Here is a 23,161-nt window from a genome sequence, read left to right as displayed (position 1 = left end):
CCTTTTTGGTTTCATCTTCTAGGTAGTGGTGGGTAGCTGTTCAATTTTTCTCATCTGTAAAATGGAATAATAATTATACCAACCAACTGAGGTCTCCACTACCTTGCAATCAACTTTATTGACTTTAAAGGTTTTACTTTAATATCTTTCAGTCCTTTCCATATTTATAATCCTATAAATTTGGTTTTAGTTTACATATTTCTAGAAGGCAAGTAAGTCTCTTTCTAAATGCTTAGTGTCATGCCACATATAATTAGGAATGGGGACTGTACCTATGATTTCATTGATGAGGAAACTCCTACCATTGTAGATTGGCACCTTCTGTTGGTCTGGTCAAGTATTTAACCTCAGAAATGAATATGATTTTATTAGTGGAGATGATATTAAGTAAGAAACATTAAGATCTGCTTTGCTATTGTACTAGAAGGACCATAGGACTTTTCCACTTGAATTGAAGCTGAAACCTTCCATATGCATTGCTTCTCACATTAAAAGGTGAGTTCCTTGAGAGCTATCTTGTTTTTCTGTTTGTATTCCCCTGTCTGTTTGTATTGTATAACACTTAAGGAACATTTCATTCATTCATTCTCTGCAACATAATGGTATGAGAGAGTTGCCTAGAGGACTGAGAAATAAAATGACCTGTCTAGGGTCATACAGATAGTGTCAGAGGTGGGACTCAACCAATTCTCATTCTCTTGGCTTTGAGGCTGAGCATCCAGCCACTACAAAACAATTTCTCATTTAATTAGACATAAATAATTGAAGCCCATGAAAGGAATGGAGGTGGAAAGTAAGCATCTGTGCCCTTTTTTCTTGTCTCTAAACTAAGTAATTTTAATCTGCCCTTTTTGCATAAAAAGCAGTTACATGGCACAGTGGATAGAATGCCAGAAGATCTCAGACATACTAGCTATGTAATCCTAGGAAAGTCACTCAATTCTGTTTGCCTCAGTTTCCTTACCTATAAAATGACCTGGAGAATGAAATGACAAACCACTTCAATATTTTTGCCAAATGGTGGGGCAGGAAGAGTTGGACATGAACAACTTTAGGGCAAATCTCTACAAAAGGCAAAGCTCTTTACAATTTCCATATTGAATCACTCCTTCAGAGATTAAAGATTTGAGAAGAATTGTTTGTGTTCAGGTAAAAAAAAATGAAATGTTTTGGTATTTTAAACAAAGAAGACTATCAACAACCCTCTTGATCAGCTTGGCATCCCTAGTGTCAATTATTTCTCACAGTCATGAGCAATTAATTCACAGCAAGCTTAAGTATGAGAGAACAAATCTCTTCAAAATCTCATAATGTTACTCACAGAGGTCTTCTTGATACAACATTCACTCCATGTTATGAATGACCTAAACATATATTTTCCAAAAAAGAATGGAATGGATCTCATTTAGTGGAGAATTACTCTATAGTTTATATATTTCCCAGCAAAAATTACTTTAAGAGGATTCTCTTAAAGAATTTCAAATTTCCATGTGCATTTAAAATAATGTCATTATAATCGAGAGGGGAAAAAAATACCACAAGCCTTTTAGGAGAGGGGTAGGTGTTTCCTTGTCACAAATCCCAGGATATAAGTTCCCAGAAAAAGAGGACTTTTGATTCACTTCAGCAAGCATTTTTATTACCAGTCATGTGCTGGTAATATGTGTGCTAGAAATAAAATAAAGAAAAAAAAATTTAGGAAAAGAAATATTTTCTGGCATCCAATAATTTATATTCTAGAGGGAGTGAATATCATTCATATAAATAAATCTGTGGATGGTGAGGGAGGGGGAGACTAAAAACACTTCTTAGTCCCACAGGATTCATAAAAGGGAAAAGGACCCATATGTGCAAAAATATTTGTAGCACCTTTTTGTAGTGGTAAGAATCTGGAAACTGAGTGTATGCTCTTCAGTTTGGGAATGGTTGAATAAGTTATGGTATATCAATGTAATGGAATATTATTGTGCTGTAAGAAATGATAAGCTGGGCTAGTTTCAGAAAAACCTTACATGAATGGCTACTAAATTGAGAAGAACCAAGAGAACATTGTACAAAGGAACAAGAGGATTATGTTATGATCAACTGTGATGGACTTGGTTCTTTTCAACAATGAGGTGAGTCAGGCTAATTCCAGTGTGATGGAGAGAGCCATCTGCATCCAGAAAGAGGACTATGGAAACTGAATGTGGATCACAGCATAGTATTTCACTTTGGTTGTTTGCTTGCTTGCTTTTTTTCCCCCTTTCTTTCTTGTGGTTTTTTCCTTTTGATTTGATTTTTTTTTTATGTGTGTGTGTTCAACATGACGAATATGGAATTATGTTTAGAAGAATTGCACATATATTAAAAATAATAATAGCTTTTTATTTTTCAAAATACATGCAGAGTTTTCAACATTCACCCTTGCAAAATCCTGTGTTCCAAATTTATCTCCTTTTCTCCTCACTTTTCCCCTTTCCTAGACAATAAGTAATCCCAAATAGTTTAAACCGATGCAATTCTTTTTTTTTCTAGTAAATTTATTTGTTTTTAATACACATTGCTTTATGAATCACATTGGGTGAGAAAAATCAGAGCAAAAGAGAAAAACCATGGGAGAGATAAAAACAACAGAAAAAAGAAGTGAACATAGCATGTGTTGATTTACATTCAGTTTCCTTAGTTCTTTTTCTGGATGCAGATGGTATTTTCTGTCCAAAGTCTATTGGGATTGTTTTGGATCACTGAACCACTGAGAATAAGCAAGCCTTTTTTTCATAGTTGATTATTACACATTCTTGCTATTAGTGTGTACAATGTATTCCTGGTTCTGCTTGTTTTGCTCAGTGTCAGTTCATGAAAACCCTTCTAGGCCTTTCTAAAATTAACTTGTTCATCAGTTTTTGTAGAACAATAATATTCCACTATCTTCATGTGCAGCTTTTTAGCCATTCTATAATTCATGGGCATCTACTTATTTTCCAATTCTTTGTTATCACAAAAAGACCTGCTTATGTGCAATTCTTCTAAACATATTTCCACCTCTATCATGCTGCACAAGAAAAATCAGATCAAAATGTAAAAAAGTGAGAAAGAAAAAACAAGCAAGTTAACAATAACAACAACAACAAAGGTGAAAATACTCTGCTGTGATCCATAGTCAGTGTCCATAATCCTTTCTCTGGATGCAGATGGCTCTTTCCATCACAAGTCTACTGGAATTAGCCTGAATCACCTCATTGTTGAAAAGAGCCAAGTTCATCACAGTTGATTATCACATAATCTTGTTTCTGTGGACAATGTTCTCTTGATTTTACTTACTTCACTATCAGTTCATGTAAATCTCTCCAGGCCTTTCTGAAATCAGCTTGATGATTGTTTGTTTTAGAACAATAATATTCCATTACATTCATACACCATAACTTATTCAGCCATTCCCCAACTGATGGGCATCCACTCAATTTTCAATTCCTTGAAAATTGGACCTATTTAATCTATATCTGATTGATTGCTGTCTTGGGCAGGTGGGAGGGGTTAGGAGAGGGAGAAAAATTTGGAACATAAGGTTTTGCAAAGATTAATGTTGAAAATTAACTATTTTGAAAAATTAAATACTACTAAAACAATAGAAAAGAACATTTTTTAGAACTGAAAAGAATGCCAAAGGCCTCATGTAGAAGGCAGCTTGATCCTTTTTTTTTTAATTAAAGCTTTTTATTTTCAAAACATATACATAGATAATTTTCAATATTCACTCTTGCAAAATCTTGTGTTCTATTTTTTTAGTTGATTCTCTAGGGTTCTCTAAGTATATCATCACATCATCTGCAAAGAGTGATAATTTGGTTTCCTCATTACCTACTCTGATTCCTTTAATCTTTTTCTTTTCTTATTGCCAAAGCTAACATTTCTAATACAATATTGAATAATAATAGTGACAGCAAGCAACCTTGTTTCGCCCCTGATCTTACTGGGAATGGTTCTAGTTTGTCCCCATTTCATATGATCATTACATAATCTTGCTATTGCCATGTACAATGTTTTTCTGGTTCTACTCACTTCACAGCATCAGTTCATGTAATTCTCTCCAGGCCTCAGTGAAATTATTCTGCTGATTATTTCTTAAAGAACAATAATATTCCATAACATTCATTTATCATAACTCATTCAGTCATTCTCTAACTAATGGGCATCTACTCAGCTTTCAATTTCTTGCTTTACAAAAAGAGGGAAGTTCTGCATCCAGAAAAAGAACTAATGAGACTGAATATAAATCAACACATGCTATTTTCACTTCTTTTTTCTGTTTTTTTTTAATCTCACATTGTTTTTTCCTTTTGCTTTGCTTTTTTTCTCTCAACATTATTCATAAAGCAATATGTATTTTAAAATAAATAAACTTTAATTAAAACAAAACAAAACCAAACCAAAACAAAAAGTGGACACCCTTGAAGGAAGCTAAAGTAGTATGTTACACTGGGTAAAGCTCTGGACTTGGGTTCAAGAAGCTCTGGATTTGAACCCTGATTTCAATACTTACTAGCTATGGGTCTTAGGACAATTCACCCAGATGCTCTGGGCCTCTGTTTCTTCATCTGCAAAATGAAAGTTTCCATATCTGAAAAATAAAATGAAATGAGTCTTGATGATCTCTAACATCTCTTTTAGGTTTAAATCTATGATAATATGATTCTAAGAGAGGTTTTAAGGAGGGAGAGCATTATAGGCAGGCAGAAGATAGATTGTAAGATGCCAAAGAGGGAAGAAATAGAATATTTTTGATGAAAAAGGAAGGGGAAAAGCAAGCAGAGCAATATATCTGTTATGTAGAGCATTTGAAGAGATATGATTATGAGTAGATATTGTCTTAATTTTATATGTTGAGAAATGTCACATCATAAAAGCACAGATTTAGACATCAGCCAGTTCAACTCCCTTATTGTGCAAATGAGGAAACAGACTCAGAGAGGTAAGGTGACTTGTCCAGGGATAGGTAAATGGCAGAGATAGAATATGAACCCAGATATCTTTCTATTGCTTTACCATATCTTATTCCAGGGACTTTATTTAAAAACCTTTTCCCTTGTAGGTTTTAAAATCAAAGTAATTATCAAATAACAAAAGCAGAAGTCAAAAACTGTGGAGATTTTAAATTTCATTTTCTTTTTTCTCTCTCTCTTTTTTTATTAAAGGTTTTTATTTATGAAACATACACATGGGTAATTTTTCAACATTGACCCTTGCAAAACTTTCTGTTCTAAATTTTTCCTTCCTTCCTCCCACCTCCTCCCCTAGATGGCAGGTAGTATGATACATGTTAAATATGTTGAAATATATGTTAAATCCAATATATGTATATTTATATTTATACAGTTATTTTGCTGCACAAGAAAAAGCAGACCCAGAGAAGGAAAAAAAAAACAAAAAACCCGAGAAGGAAAACAATATGCAGGCAAACATCAACAGAAAGCATGAAAATGCTATGTTGTGTACCACACTCAGTTCCCACAGTTCTTTCTCTGGATGTAGATGGCTCTCTTCATTACAAGATCTTTGAAACTGCTTTGAATCATCTCATTGTTGAAAAGAACCACTCCATCAGAATTGATCATCATATTGTCTTGTTGTTGCCATGTATAATGATCTCCTGGTTCTGCTCATTTCACTTAGCATCAGTTCTTGTAAGTCTCTCCAGGCCTCTCTGCAATCATCCTTTTGGTTGTTTCCCATTACATTAATATGCAATAATCCATAATAATAATAATACATAACATTCATATACCATAATTTATTCAGCCATTCTTCAACTTATGGGCATCCATTCGGTTTCCAATTTCTAGCTACTACAATAGGGGCTGCCACAAACATTTTTGCACATGTGGTTCCCTTTTCCTCTTTTAAGATCTCTTTGGGATATTTTATTTATAATATCCAAGGTTCAGGGCAGTTCCTCCTGCAACTTTTGATTAACTAAGTCTATTGTCATTAATATTAGTCTCACTTAACCAAAACCTGATTTATAGCAAATAGTGTTAAGGGAAGACAAATTTCTGTGATAAAAGTCAGAGGGGAGTTTGAACTCCACAAAGTTATTGAGTTATTTGTTAATTCCCTTAATTAATTATGTAAGGAAGGGTTTCCTTGATATCAATTCTCTTTATTATCTTGTTGACATCTAAATTTACCCCCTTCATGAGCAGATTGTGAACTGATTAAAAATAATTTAATCACTAACCTGACTTAGTTTATCCCTAGTGTGTGTTTAAGTAAATTTGTTTTCTTAGGGGATGTATAAGATTATTATTTTGTTTAAGTTTGTTCAACTTTTATGCTAGTGAAGGAAGTATGGGATTGTGCTGTTTTTTCTTTAACTTTTATAACCTGAGGAATGTTCAATATTGTGATATGTATAAGAATTATTTTTGTCTGATATAATTTTGTCCATGAGAAGGACAAATTACTAAAATCCTCATGAGATTCAGGGGTTATTTTTCTACCTTTCTGAACCTGCACTTAATATAATAAAATCTAAATTTTTGCCTCTATAATTTCTACATTATACTAGACATAATTTGATAGCAGTTAATAAAAGGAGATATTTTCCCCATAACATAGATTTTCCTCTTTTTCTCATGGTTTCATTTAATTCTTAATTCATTTATTTAATAATTTTTTTCTTTATTTTCACTTAATCTCAGCTCTTCCAGGTTCTTCTTCTGAAATCCTCTTTTTTTTTTTTTTTTTTTTTTAGATAGTGAAAGCACTATATGTACCAGTCCAGAGCTACTGCTGCTTTCTTTCAACCTATCTTCTCATATATAAATGGTTTCCTACTGTGTCTAATCTGTATTTTAATACCTTTGATAGTAGTTCACTGCTGTTTTTATGGTATTCATGAAAATGCAAAAAAGTGGTATTTTTCCAAGATAATGAAACTAATTACCTTGTATTACCTCTAACTCACTCTCCCCTTTGAATGTCTACTAGAATTTAGGTTGAATTTATTTCAAAATGGGCTCCTTGGGTCTACTTCTTTGTTAGAAAATGGTTTCTCATTTGAGATACATTTTGCCAAACCCATGCCCAGCATTCTCATATTTCAGTCCAGAGCCCTACTAGTACTGGGTACACTTGATGAGACAACACAGTTTGGAAAGCATTTAGACTATTGTATTAAAGTGCTTTGGTCTTCAGGTAACTGACAAAGATAGGACAGCAAAGAAAGGAAGGTGAGCCTAATGGAAGAGATCCCTCTGAAATACATCAATATGAAAATAATGATGTTGATGCACACAAAGGGATATTAAAAAAAATTGAAACAATAAATCTTTTACTACAGGTGTCTTTCTGCTTGCCATCAACACAGAATAAGTGTCTTCTAGGTAATTTTTTAAAACCATTTAGTATCTTACTGTCCTTTAAACAGTAGATCCAGAAGCCTATCTTTCTTCATTGAGATGATAAGAACTTTTCCCCCTCTTCCAGACATGTAAATTTCCTGTCAGCTATTGACTCAGTATTACACCAATGTACACTTTCTCCTCATTTTGTGTTTTATCTTTAATGCAAAGATGCAGAAACCTGAAAGATAGTGGAAACCTTTGGTATTAAAGGAATCTCTCCCTTTTCTACCCTCTTCTCCATCTATTAATGAAAAAAGAAACTAGGGATTTCATTCTACTATGAATGTGCTAGTCTTTGTTTCTGTCATTCTTCAATCTAATAAACTCTGTACCAGTCTCCAGGAAATATGCAATTGGAATACTGGTGCTTTGCTCAGCAGCAGAAAGGAAAACTAATTGACAAGACAATGTGATCCTTTTTGGTTTAGCAGGCTTTTTCCCCCCCTGTCATACACAGTGGTTTATCTAGGGAAGAAATTGCTTCCAAAAAAACCTAAATAATCCCCCAAAGCAAACAACCACCATCATTCATTTATTCCTCAAATCTATACTTTAATTATGAGGCATGAATTCACTGATTCTAGGAGAGTTACTAAACCCCGGGGCAAGTATCTTTCAGGAAAGGTCAGCCCAAGGCAAAATTGTGAAGTAATGAAGTTTTCTTTTGGCTCCCTGCCCAGTTCTCTGGATTTGATTTACCTTACCTTCTACTAGTGCCATAATGGGGAATCTGAAAATCCAGAGCCAACTCCCAAGTTACCCTGTTGATACACTTTTCCTCCCTCAATTACAGTGTATCTGTTTCCCCTACATTCTTTTCAATTCAAATAATCATTTTTAACAGTCCCTTAGGTACCAAGGATTGTATTAGGTACTGGGGATTCCCAGTCCTAGAAATGAAATTTTCCTTACTTTCAGGGATCTTCATTCTACTGAAGGGAAGCAATCTGTTCATAGATAAGGAAATGACCCCATTTGGAGTTTTCTTGACAAAGATACTGGAACAGTTTGCCATTTTCTTCTCTGGGTCATTTTATAGATGATGAAACTTGAGGCAAACAAAGTGAAGTGACTTGTCCAGGGTCACATAGTAAGTGTCTGAACCTGCATTTGAACCAGGTCTTCCTTCAGACCCAGTGCTCTTCTCTACTGCACTACCTAGCTACCTATCTACATAGTAGATGCTCAATAAATACTTATTCCCTAACTGAATTTTGGATTTGAATTTGAGATACTTATGGAATATCCAAGGAGAAAGGATGTAAAACAGACAGCAGATAGTATGAAAGTGGAGTTCAGAAGGGAGATATTAATTGGATGTGTGCATTTGGGAGTCATCTGTCTAGAAACAATATTTAAACCAATGGGAGTTAATGACTAACTTAGAGAAAATGCATATATAAGAAGAGAAACTTTGGAAACATTTCTGAAAAGAGGATGGTACATGGATGTTGTTCTTCTTCCTGGGGAGAGATCCAGATTAGCCATCTGCTATTTTTCTTGCCTTTGTTTCTAATTTGGTTACCATGTCATCTTCTACCCTGATTTTCATCTTTCTTTTATGTGTTATCTTGTATGTATGTGAAGAGTTTGAAAAGTTGGGTTTCTATAGATATTGCCAAAACAGGATGAAAGGAAAGGTGAAATATCTTAAGCTATCTACAACTAATCACCTTCTAAGGCAAGTAACTAACTAATCAACAAAGTTCCAGGTCTAAATTGGCCCAAAGCAGCTAGGGTCAGTGACAGAGCACTAAGGAGGATTATAACTTGAATTGTAAACCCAACAAATTGTAAGTAACTCTAATTGTAAATTCATCCAATCTGAACCTTGAAGGGGGGGTTTAAGAACTGAACTATCACTATAAAGTTTGCTCTATTTGGTATGTATGTTGCCCATGAGTACACTTGCTTCTCATGAAAAGTGGTGAATAAATGATTTTTTTCTCACTCTAAAGGAATATTGGTTGTAACTTCTCTTGGACTAGCTTGAAAGTAGGGAAGCAGTGGGCAGCAGCAGCTAGTCCTGGTCTTATTCCCCAATCCTGCTTGCTGAGTTCCAAGAGGTCTTTTGATAACACAAGGTAAGCTCATGGAAGGCCTATTTTTATTTCTGCTTGAATTTAGCATTATGCCTAGCACAAAGTAATCTGTTGTTCAGTCGTGTTTGACTCTTCATGACTCCATATGGGGTTTTCTTGGCCAAGATACAGGAACAGTTTGCCATTTCTTTTTCTAGCTCATATAGATAACCAGGCCCAGAGCTCTATTTGCCTAGCTTCCTGAAGGAATTTGTACGAAAGCTTATTAAAAACAAAACAAACAAACAAACAAACAAAAAATAAGGAATGGTCAGACTGGTTAAGAAGAAAATCAGTAAGAAAAGTGTCATGAAAATGCAGGGAGAAAGAAGTCATTAAAAAAAAAAAAAGAAGGACCTATATGTGTAAAAATGTTTGTAGCAACCCTTTTTGTAGTGGCAAGGAATTGGAAATTGAGTGGATGCCCATCAGTTGGGGAATGGCTGAAAAAGTTATGATATATGAATATTATAGAATATTATTGTATTATAAGAATCGATCAGCAGGATGATTTCAGAGAGGACTGGAGAGACTTACATGGACTCATGCTAAATAAATAGGATCAAGAGAACATCGTACACAGCATCAGCAAGATTATGTGATGATCAATTCTGATGGACATGGCTCTTTTCAAAAGCAAGTTGATTTGTCCAGTTCCAATGGACTTGTGATGGAGAGAGCCCTTTGTGCCCAGAGAGAGGACTGTGTGCACTGAATGTGAATCACAACATAACATTTTCACTTTGTTAAAACAAGCAAACAAAAAGATTTTGTTTTCTTTCTTATTTCTTTTCTTTTTGATCTGATTTTTTCTTGTGCAGCATGATAATTGTGGAAATAGGTATAGAAGAGTTTCACATGTTTAACATGTATTGGATTGCTTGTGGAAGGAAAGGAGAAAAAATAATTTGGAACATAAGATCTTGCAGGGATGAATGCTGAAAACCATGCATATGTTTTGAAAATAAAAAAGTTTTATATAAAAAAAATTTTAAAAAGCAAATATAGGGAGGAAGTCCTTGTTCTGAACTAATGGGATCATGGATTCTAGCTTCACTTAGAATATTTTCATTGGAAACACTGGGAATAAAATATCTTTATGTCTATAAATTGATTTTGGTAGTTAGAATAATTATGTTTATGTTTCAAGTAGGATTCAAGTAGGCCTTTTAATACTTCCCAAAAGTCAGAAGCAATAGGACTACCTAATCCTTACATGTTTCAACAAGAACAATCTCCACAATAATAGTTGAACTTTATTTAGTGCTTTAAGCACATTAAAATTATTGTCTTTGATATGCAACAATCTTGTGAGGTATTTGCTGCTATTATTATTCCCATTTTGTCTGTTTTTAAAACAGACAAAAGGAGATTGTAACTTGTTGATAGTCTAATAGGTAATTTGCTTCTACTACTTACTTTCTTGGCTTCCTTTAAGGCCTACCCTCTGCAGAAAGCCTTCCCAAACCTCTTTTAATCTTAGTGTCTTCTGTTTTTTAATTATTTCCCATTTATTTTACATATATATGTTGTTTTGTATATATTTGTTTACTTGTTGTCTCCTCCATTAGACTGCAAGTTCCTTGAAGTCAGGTACTGGCTTGCCTCTGTTCATATCCCTAATGTTTAGCACTGTGCTTGGCATGTAGACACTTAATAAATGCTTATTGATTAATTGATTGATAATATCTTGCAAGATCCAGAACTAATAAGATCTCTTTTCAGGTCTGGGTGGGAGGTCAGAGCAGAGGAAAACAGAAGGTCTAGAATCTACAAATAGTTATCAAGGTGGTTGAAAAAATGCATGCTGTACAAAGAGCATTTTGTGCCTGCCCATTGCTGATGCGAGCTAACTTGATAACTGTCACCATCAGTGGATAATAAAGAAGAGTATGGAGAATGAAAAAACCTACACAAAACTAGACCTCATTATTAGAATATGCATTTTGTCTGAATTACCTTTCCCCTTTCCATTCTTGTAGTTAATTTGGATATTTATAATAGTCAAAATGACTTAGTTGCTCAAAATTATTCTTAAAAAAATATTTTATAATTTAAAATCAAAGAATTGCTGAAAGATAGAATTCATTTACCCAGAATTACCAGGATGTGCTTGAATCAGCTTCAGCCAGCTTTTAGAGTTGTTAAATTTTCAGTGTGGGCATTTGCACATCTTAAAAATCAACAAATACTTTAAATCAGGGTTTTTTTTTTTTTTTTTTTTTTTTTTTGATTACTCTTAGGAAAGTGATAGAGAAAATGTTAATAATGCATATTCAATTTAAAAGTGGGTCAGGCATACATTTTTCCCTTTGCCTTTCCCCCCCCACTAAGCTTGTAAAACTTTTACCTGCATGCCACTGTAAAACTCACATTTTCCACCCCAAACTCTAAGCTTTCTGACTCAGGCTAGCCCTCAACCCACGTTACCTCAGACATAAAAAATTAAACAATATAGCACTTATTTTCATGTAGTCCGTAGTCCAACTTGAAACCAGCATATATAGTTCTGGAGCAAAGATCAGATTGATCCTGACCAGATTGCTAATTATCCTCCACATTGTGGGAAGGCAACTCTTTCTAGTTTCATTAGTTCAGGAATTAGTAATCATAGATGTTAGTGGTAGGTGGCTCTTACTTCCTTTCACTACATCATATTTTCTAGCATTATAAGATCACGTATCCCAATCCTCTCATTTTACAGGTGAGCAGACTGAGGTCCAAGGTCACACAAGTAGTAACCAGTTCCCACTGTCTGTAATAAGAAGCCAGAGCCTATGATTCCAAATCCAATCTTCTTTCTAGGGTATCATTGTTGTAGTCAGCTTATGAAAACAAAGTCAGAATACAGAAAAAGTTAGGAAAGAAGGTATAGAGAGAACAGGGCAAAAGGCAATAGAAATAAGACAGAAGTAAACATTCGTATTTGAGTATAAAAGCTCTAAATCTACTGATGTAAATTAAATTCCCTTTAACCTTTGGAGAGGCCCTGAAACTGTGTCCCCTTTAATCTGTGGGGGAAGGGTGATTTGAGGTCTCTAGTTCTCCTCTGGGAAGGGCCACACCCTCCCCTCACAGATTAAAGGGGACACAGTTTCCAGAGCCCCCCTAAAGATTAAAAAGGTCATAATTTACATCATTTTCCCCAAAAGATCTGTTTACATCACTACCATGTTTAAGCAGTGATCAAACTGATAAGGAATTCAGTCCCCTGAACATTGTAGGTAGGCATTTTCCCCTGGTTTTCTCTGGCCCTAGAATGTTCTCCCTCCTTACCTCTTTGGCTCCTAGCTTCCTTCAAGTCTCAGCTAAAATATCATTTTTTACAAGATATCTTTCCCAATCCCTTTTAATTCTATCATCTTTCTTTGGTTGATTATTTCTAATTTATATAACTTATTTTTACATAATTTTTTGCATATTGTCTTCCCTATTAACTGCGAGTTTCTTGAGAGGAGGGACTAGCTGTTTGCTTTCCTTGTATTTCTAGCACAGAGAAAGTGATTACTGTTTGTTGATTGTTGACTGATTTCAAGTCTAAACCTGTATACTACGCATTCACATAAACTGCAAATATCAAAGAAAGAACTGAACTTACATTCTTGGATTCCCACATTTTTTTCTCCTATAGCGTGATATGATTTACCTCAGTTTTAAAGAGGAATCTTCTATATTCAAATTTATGAAATTATAGATCCATTTGTGTGTCTGAGTATTTTTGGTGAAAAAAAATCCATACACGGATCAAGAGCAGCTTTGATGAAGGAAAAAGAATGGGACAAGTTTTTGCAAATGTATTTTATATAAGATCATGTCTTTTGTTGTATTCAGTAGTATCTGACTCTTTGTGATTCCATTTCAGGTTTTCTTGGCAAAGGTAGTGGAGTAGGCAAACGACTCCTTCTCTAGTTCATTGCACAAATGAGGAAACTGAGGAAAACAGGGTTAAGTGACTTGCCCAGGGTCACACAGCTAGTATCTGAAGCCAGATTTGATCTTACAAAGAGGAATTTTTCTGATTCCAAGTCTGGTATTCTATTCACTGCAAGATAAGACTGCCTTGTGTTTGTTGTTTTTGACTACAAAAGCTCATCCTTTTCTTCTATCCATTTTGTGTATTAATCAAAATCATACAAGCATAAAGGAGTCTTGTCTTCTCTGCATAGTTCAATCAGTTGTGTGACTATAAAGACATGATCAGATGATATAGTAGACAGACACTACAAATAGTGAATTTGGACCAGAATTAAACAGAAACAGGGAACAGACATGATTATCTCTGGGAAATAATATATATTTTTTTAATTTTTAATTTTATATTTATACATTTATTCAGTATCAGGGTTGGCAAAATATCTTGTATTACTGATTCCACCCATTTTGGATATCTCCTCCCCAAACCAGTCTCGTGGATGAAATGGTATTTTGCATATACTTTGGGATTGGGAAGGACAAGATTTAGATAAATAGTAGTGGAAAAGTGGATATGGCCCTAAGGCTCATTTTTTATTTTTTTATTTTTATTTTTTTTAATTTTTTTTTTATTTAATAGCCTTTTATTTACAAGATATATGCATGGGTAACTTTACAGCATTAACAATTGCCAAACCTCTTGTTCCAATTTTTTACCTCTTATCCCCCTACCCCCTCCCCCAGATGACAGGATGACCAGTAGATGTTATCATTTTTTTTTTTTTAAATAATAGTATTCTTCCAATGATATATGGCTCCAACTCATGGAATTTCACTATCTCTGAAAAATTAAAGTTAAGGCTCTCTCAAATGGTAATGAAAAAATGCATAATGGGTGTGAGTAGACTGCAGCATACTGTAAGTGAGAAAGTATGCAGAAAAAAAGTATTATAAGAAGATTATACCATCAAAAAAAATGTATGGCTGGGGAAAACAATTGACTAGTCCCGTAGAAAGAGCAAGATATAACTAATGGATGTTTTACATGTTTCATTTATATCTCCACAATGTTAAGAAAATTAATGGAAGGCTTGTAGCAAATAGGGAAGACCCCTGGGCAAATTTATGTCCTACAAAATGAGCAGGTACAAAAGGTTATTGAACTACATTACTTGGTTAAGTACCTGTATCAAAGAGACCGGGGATTCATTAATGAATGGAAACTAAAAATCATTTTCTGAAACATTTGAATGGAAGAGAATAAACATTTATATGGCCTCAGCCATGTGCCAGCTATTGTGCTAAATGCTTTAAAGATTTCATTTTTAAAGATTTCATTAGATTTCATTTAATTCTCACAATCACTCTGGAAATTGAGACATAGATTAAATGACTTGATTAGGGTCACACAGCTAGGAAATGTCTGAGGTTAGATTTGAATTCAGGTCTTCCTGGGTCCAGACTCAGGACTCTATAAATGCATTTACCTGCATCTGAGTCAATCTAATCTTTAGTTCTTGCCTTTGTTTCCAATTCATCGTTCCTCCATCAAAAGCTCTATTGAGGGAGATGATTCAACTGCAGTGGATGACTCTGCCTGAATCTTTTTTTGGCCTTTATGTTTCAAGGGAGTTGTTGTTACTGTTCAGTAGTTTCAGTTGTGTCCAACTCTTCACGATCCCATTTGGGGTTTTCTTAGCAAGGATACTGGAGTGGTTTTCCATTTCATTCTCCAGCTCATTTTACAGATGAGGAAACTGAGGCAAACAGGAGTGACTTGCCCAGGATCACACAGCTAATAAGTTTCTGAGATTAGGTTTGAACTCAGGAAGATGAGTCTTTCTTCTTCTATGTTCAGCCCTGTATCCACTGAGCCATCTAGAGCTATAAAAGTACCCATTCTTGTATTTTCCTACTTAGAAGTTCTTAGCCTACCCTTAAATTCTTGAAAATTAACCTAAAAGTATGTCCTACAGCAATATTCCTGATTTCCTTCAAAGCTCAAGCTAAGGCACTACCCTCAGGTAGCTTTTTTTCCTTCCTTCCTTCTTTCCTTCCTTCCTTCCTTCCTTCCTTCCTTCCTTCCTTCCTTCCTTCCTTCCTTCCTTCCTTCCTTCCTTCCTTCCTTCCTTTCTTTCTCTCTCTCTCTCTCTCTCTCTTTCTTTTTTTAAATAAAGCTTTTTATTTTCAAAACACATACATAGATGGTTTTCAACATTCATACTTGCAAAACCTTGTGTTCCAAAATTTTTTTCTCCCTCCCTTCCCTCTGCCCCCTAATCCAGAAGCAAGTAATCTAATATATGTTAAACATAAGCAATTCTTCTATATATATTTCCACAATTATTATTCTGCACAAGAAAAATCAGATCAGAAAGAAAAAAAAAGAAAACAAAAGGTAGGCAAATAACAACAACAAAAAAGTAAAAGTAAAAATGCTATATTGTGATCCATACTTAGTCCTCACAGTCCTTTCTCTGTGTGCAGATGGCTCTCTCCATCATAAGATCTTTGAAAATGGCTTGAATCAACTTGCTGTTAAAAAGAGCCAGGTCCATTAGAATTGATCATTGTATAATCTTGTTGCTGTGTACAATATTCTCCTGGTTCTGCTCACTGCCCTTAGTATCAGTTCATGTAAGTCTCTCCAGGTCTTTCTGAAATCTGCTGATTGTTTCTTACAAAACAATAATATTCCATTACACTCATATACCATAACTTTTTCAGCAATTGTCCAGCTGATGGGCATTTACTCAGTCTCCAGTTCCTGGCCACTACAGAAAAGGCTGCTACAAACATTGTTTTATGCATGTGGGTCCCTTTCCCTTGTTTATGATATCTTAGGGATATAGGTTCAATGGTGACACTGCTGGATGATACTCCTTTGGGCACAGTTCCACATTGCTCTCCAGAATGGATCAATTCACAATCTGACCAACAATATATTGATTCCTATATCCCCTCCAATATTTATCATTATCTTTTCCTGTCATCTTGCCAATCTGAGAGGTGGGTAGTGGTATCTCAGAGTTACTGAGTTACATTGCCGACAATTTTATTCTTCTTTCCAGAAGCCATGAACAATCATTTCCTCTCTACTTTCAGGTTTTAGTCATATGTATGATTAGTTTGGCTCAACTTACTTGACTATACATGCCACTAAGAATGAAGAGTAAGTTTTGAGGCTCCCAGCTACTAAAAAGATAAAAAGGAAAAGGGGAAAACAGTAATTAAAAAAACAACAGGATCCTCCAAATAATACATAATCAGATTTAAAAAAAAATAATGTATTTTTCTAGCCTTTCCCCTAATTCAATGTACTAATTTGTTTAGTTCTACAATTTCAGTGGTATAACTAAGGAAACTCTAAAACATGGTAAGTAATAAAACTCCTTCAACTAAGGCAGATCCAGAAGTATACCTCAACAGCATCTTTGATAGATGCTGGGGCACTAAGAGGTTGGGAATTACTTAGGGCATATGTTACAGGTAAGACTTGAACTGACAGCCTCCTGGATTCTCTATCAAGACTGGTTTTTTGTGTACCATGCCATGTTACTGCTCAATGTTCTAATGTATCAATGGGAATTCTAACTTCTGGACAATGTTATTAAACATATTAAGACCAATATAATGTCAGTGTCCCATAATCTAATAATTCTTTGTAGGTCATTCTCCCCCCTGCCCAACTTTTCTGACATGGAAGTAGAGAGGGGTCATGATTGTGTGATGTGTGAATGCTTTTCTGATCATGTTTCTTATTTCCATGGGGAAGAAAAAGGCAGTCAGCCCAGTAAAAGATAATTCAAAGAAGATTCAGTGCATAGAATGACTTCCCATCCAGGAACAAAGGAGGCCTTCAGATATTTGGGCCTTTCAGGCAAATTATCTTTGGTTCAGTCTGTTTGCCTGAAGATCATTTATAATCAACTGTTTGTACATGAGTGGACTGAAACTGAAGGATGAAATTTCATAAAGAATAAGCTTTTCCCGGGAAAAAAGGGTAATAGCTCAGACACAGTTCACTCTGGAGATTGCTGTCCAGAAAGTCACAAATGGATCCTCTAAAGTTGCCACAGCAACGCTAGCTGATTATGACATGGAAGGAGAGAGGGGTAATGATTGTGGGATGTGTGAATGCTCTTCTGATCATGTTTCTTATTTCCATGGGGAAGAAAAAGGCAGTCAGCCCACTGAAAGAAATTTCAAACAAGGAAGAAGATTCAGGCGCTTAGGCAAATGGTTTTCAAAATGGCTTTGTTATTGAAGGGTTACCAATAATTCAACAGAACCTAGAGGTCTAGTTACAAAAAAATGTTCAAAATAAAATAATTGAATATTTGGCAAGTGAGTGAATCCAGGCTAACATACTTTGAGGTGATGAAGAATATCTTTAATTTGGATGCTTAGAACAGCAAGAAGGAGACAATAATGATTTAAGATTATTGAAAAATGGTTCCTCTGGGGGGCAGCTAGATAGCTCAGTGGGTAGAACATCAGCCCTGAAGTCAGGAGGACCTGAGTTCAAATGTGACCTTAGACACTTAACACTTCCTAGCTGTGTGACCTTGGGCAAGTCATTTAAGCCCAAATGCCTCAGCAAAAAGAAAAAAAAAAGGTTTTTCTTCAAGCTTCTTTTAAAAACTTTTTTTTGAGATCACCTGTCATTTGACTTATTAATAATCTGCAGTTGTAATAAAATTCATTAATTCTTAGTAAAGTGTGAAGAAGTAAAAAATCTGAATCACGGAATATTTAAAAATAAATCCTTTTTTTGTTTGTTTTTTACTTCTAAATACAAAAAATTATTGAAAATTCTTAGGGTCTAGAACCTTTTCCCAAAAGTTAGACTAGACCACTATACTTGAAATCTAGAGACCACAATTAGTGGACTCAAATACCCTGCAATCTTCATAGTGGTAAAAATCTTGAAGTTTCTGACTAAATTTTAATAGAGCAATAAAACTAGAATGTACAATGAATTCCTGGAAAATGAGTTTTCATTATGATTGAATATAAAGGACCTGTGGTTTCTTTGGAATGAGAACCATTGATTAATACAGACTGCAATATATTCATAATCTATATTACCCCATAATATATAAGAATATATTCTTAGAGATTTGCCAAGGTCCTAGAGAGGTTTACTGACTTACCTAAAGTCCCAAAGCTAGTATTCCTCAGAGCAGGATTTGTACCCATCTTGACTACAAGGTCCAATTGTACCTGACTACAGGTCCAATACATTATCTATTGTGTCTCACTAAGCTTTTTATTAAAAATTTAAAAAATATATATTTATACATGTAAACAATTTTAAGGATTAACAAATTACAGTGACAGGAGTTTCAGTTATGTGAGATGAATGAGAGAGAATTGATATGTTTATAATTGTAATTTGTATCGACAAGTACAAATTTTTGATCAGATCTTTCTTAGAGGTTAAGTCATTCCCACATTTTCAAATAGTACCTTTATGCAGGTGACTCCTATATCTTTTATCTCTATTTCTAACCTCTCTTGAGAGAAACTAACTGAAATCTCATAACCTCTTATAGGAAATCTTTCTGTGGGATATGTGTCAGTCCATTAATAGGCATTCATTAAACACTTTCTGGAGGAAGCATAGTGCTCTTGCAAGCACTTCAATATGCTCCAAACTTCACATCCACTCAATTCCTTTATATCTTTCAATGGAACCACTCTCCTGCTACTTATCCAGGCTCAAAAACTCATCTTTGACTACTCTTCCCTCATCTCCCTCTTCCAGTTAATTGCAAAGGCTTTTTTATTCCATTCTCTGTCTGCAATCCCTTTAATATAATCCCTTTCCTTTTTATATCCATCATCACCCCCCAATACAAACTTTTATTGTTTTTTCCTGTGCTAGTGAAATAATCTTTTAACTGATCTCCCCATCTTCAGTCCCGAGATTTCAGAGCTGGTACTGAAATTATTATTGTTGTTTTTTAGCTCTTGCCTTTTTCATGACCCCATTTGAGCCTTTCTGGCAAAGATGTGGTTTGCATTTTCTTCTTCAGCTCATTTTACAGATGAGGAAACAGAGACAGAGTTAAGTGACTTATCTAGGTCATAAACCTGAAATTATCTCTTCATTTTTCATTTCAATCTCTTCATACTACTATTGTCTGATTGCTTTCTTATGCACAAATAGCTCAATCTATAATTCAGTTAAATAAATTTTAGGATTTACAAAATACTTTCCCTTATAACTACTCATTTTACACATAGGCTTAGGGGAAATAAAGTGACTTTCAGGATTACATAACTATTTCCATAACTAATAATTTTGAGGAGTCATAGCACACCATTTCCAAATTCCAGGTTTAGGAATCTTTCTGATACATATTTTTTTAGCTATTGAAAATCATGTGACTTCCAATTGCCCATTTATTACAGTATAAACTCAATAATTCTTGCATCTAAGGCACTCTATAATCTAGCATCATTTTGCCTTATCCCACACAGATACTATGTTTTCCTATTTCTGTATCTTTATTCATGGTGTTAACTTTATTTGGGATATTCTTCCCCTTCTCTCCATTCCCCCAGCTACAATCTATAGTTCTTAAAATATGATTCAAATGACCGCTTTTCTATGAAATCTTCCTGGGTTCTCCTTGCTAAAGAAGACCTTCCCTTCTTTAGTCATTCCATAGCATTCTCTCCCTTTTTAAATTTTTTTATTATGAATTTAACACAAAAGAGTACTTAAATATATAGAGCAGAACAAAAAAAGTATATTATATATTTATCTATTAATCTCTATTTCATACCACTTTAAATAAATTCCACATATTGTTTTCAAAACTGTTTTGTCTCTATTTTCTTGTTAAATTTTGTATGTTCTTTTTTGTGCATTTAAAAAATATTCAGTGAGTTTCCCCACCCATCCTTATAGCTCTTTCACTCAACACCCCCTTCCCTATAAAAACTGAGACAAGAAAAGAAACTTTCATAGTTGAACATAGTCAAGTAAAATGAATCCACACAAGTACAGATGTAGTCTTTAATGTTAATGTGGTTATCAGAGAGAAACTAAAGAATTGATAAAAATTAATCCCTGAGGCAGATAGGGAGAAAGCACTGATAGAGATCAGATTAGCTACTTGGTTCTAGCCTCTGTAGGTATCTTGGGCAGCCTCACCTTGTTATGTCCTGTCAGAAGACCCAGTCATGTCCCTGAAGTTAAATTTTCCCTATAAAATCTACTTATTGGCCATGGCTTCGTGGCCGCCCTTCTTTGGGTCAGTCTGCCACTGACTCTCTGCTTGGTGGTATCTTCTCACCCCTCCTTCATGCTATGTGGTATCTCCCCTAACTCCACTATGCTTCTCAAACCCACTTCTCCTTATAACCAACTTTTTTAGGCTGCTAAGTCCCTTTCAGGATATAGCCTGCCAGCTAAGGGCATGCCCTAACTTCATGGGATGCTCCCTTTCTATTGAGTAATTGTGAGCTCCATTGAGGAACTTGTCTTTCCTGTGCTTTCCCAATTCCATTTCATATTTGCCCTTCTTGATGTCTATTGTATCTCTTCATTTTGTCTGTAATCTAGTTCTCTAAATAAATTTACCTTTTGCCAAAGAGAATGGCTGTTATGACTTCACATGATCGAACTCCAATTTTTGATGCTTACCACCATCTGGTGTCTACACCACTCACATCAGAACCACGTCCAAAAATATATTTCCTTTTCTGCATTGTGAGTCCAGGATTTATTTCTCTGTCAGGCGATGGATAACATGTTTGATCGTTGATCTTCTGGGCATGTGGATTATCTTTGCTTTGATGAAATTTCTAAGTCTTTCAAATTTATTTGTCTTTATTAGGTACTTGGTATCTTTATATAAATTGTTATAGGTATTGGTATAGGTAATAGGTATCTTTATATAAATTTATATAAATTATATAAATTGTTTTCTTAGTTCTGCCCACTTTGCTCACTGAAACAGTTTATTCCTTCTCACAATAATAGCATTATAATATTCTGTATTTATGTAGCATAAATTGTTCATCAGTTCCCTAATTCATGGGTGCCGCTTTAGATTCTAGTTATCTCTTTTTTCCTTTCTCCTTTCCTTCTCCCCTCCTTCCCCCCCTCCCTCCTCTTTCATCCCTCCTTCAGAATCAGAGAGCTTGTTTGGCTTGCAGTTTCCCTGCCTGGCATATTATTTTCCCTTTTAATCTACTCCCTTCTATCCCTACTTGTTTCTTTGAGTTAGTGTGATATATTACTTATTATACCAAACTGTTTTCACTTAGCCTAGGCCCTAGGACATAGACAGCTCTTAATAAATGCTTGTAGACTTTTGATTTCTTGATTGTATTCAATTCTGTTTCAGATAAGAATGATTTTTATCTGATACTCATTCCTCCCATCATGTAGGGTTTTTTCCCTTTTTTTCCCCCCTCTTCTCTTTGCCTTTCCTTCCACTCTAGAGATGGCTACCATTATACATAAATAGATATGTTTATATAAAATTATCCTAAAAGTATATTTATAATAGTCAAAATGATTTAGTTATTTAAAGTCATTCTTAAAACAATATTGCTGTATATCATGTTCTCTTAGTTCTGTTCATTTTACTCTTCATCATTTCATGCAAGTCTTTCAATGTCTTTCTAAGATCATTAAGCACGTGATTTATTAAAACAGTAGTATTCCATTACAACCATTTACTCAAAGTTGTTGGCAATTTCTTTCTACTTTTTACTCTAGTGTATTATATTTATTGTAACATCTCTTTCCTCTCTTAAAATCTTCAGAATCAGTCTATCATATGGTCCTCTTTTTCTTATTTAACTCCCTTAATATCCTTAACAGACATAAAGATTGTGTAGACATTTGTTTCTTTGCCCCATTAGAATGTAAGTACTACATTATCATGTATTCCTTTCCAAATGCTCAACAAAACTATTTTTGTAAGTTTCTCTTGACTTGTGTTTATATTTCAAATTTTCTATTCAGCTATGCTTTTTTCATTATAAGTATTTGAAAAATCCTCTATTCTATTAAAGCTTTATTCCACTCTCTCTCTTTCTCCATAGAATAATATTCAGCTTTGCTAGGTAATTATTATTGGTTACAAATCTAGAGGTCTTTTGCTTCTGAAATATATTCAAAGACCTCTCATTTATAGGAGAAGCTGAGAGGTCTTGTGTGATCTTTCAGACACCTCAAAGTATTTTTTTCTTTGACATGAAAGCTCTGGATTTTGACTATGACATTACTAGAACTTTTCCTTCATTTTCTGGTAATCAGTGAATTCTTTTTATATTCATTTGACCCTTTAGCTCTAATAGATGGAGGACAGTTTGTATTTATTTCTTGAATTATAGTGTTCAAATTTTTTCCCCAATGCAGTCTAGTGATTCTTAAATTATATCTATTTGATCTATTTTCCAGCTTAGTAACTTTTGATATTAGATAGCTTACATTTTCTTATATTTTTTTCAGTTTTGTGATTTTGTTCTGATATTTCTTATGTTCTTATGGAGTCACTGATTTCTGTTTGTTTTAATTGTAGTTTTCAGAGATTTTGGTTTTTCTTTTCTAGGCCTCTCATTCTCCTTCCAATTTTTTCCCTTAAGAATTTTTATTTCATTTTTAAATCTCTTGCTTCATTTTTCTAGCTACATTTTCTTGTGAACCAGGTGGGAAATTCCTTTTTTGCTTTAAGTCCTGTTCAGTTAGAGTTACTCTTTTTGGTGTGTATAGCTGTTTATTTTGTGGGCACAGTGGATAAACTATCATGTTTG

This window comes from Sarcophilus harrisii, chromosome 3 (assembly GCF_902635505.1).
Source record: "Sarcophilus harrisii chromosome 3, mSarHar1.11, whole genome shotgun sequence".
Classification (NCBI taxonomy): domain Eukaryota; kingdom Metazoa; phylum Chordata; class Mammalia; order Dasyuromorphia; family Dasyuridae; genus Sarcophilus; species Sarcophilus harrisii.
The sequence above is the reverse complement of the archived record's forward strand: the minus strand, read 5'-3'. Positions refer to the sequence as shown.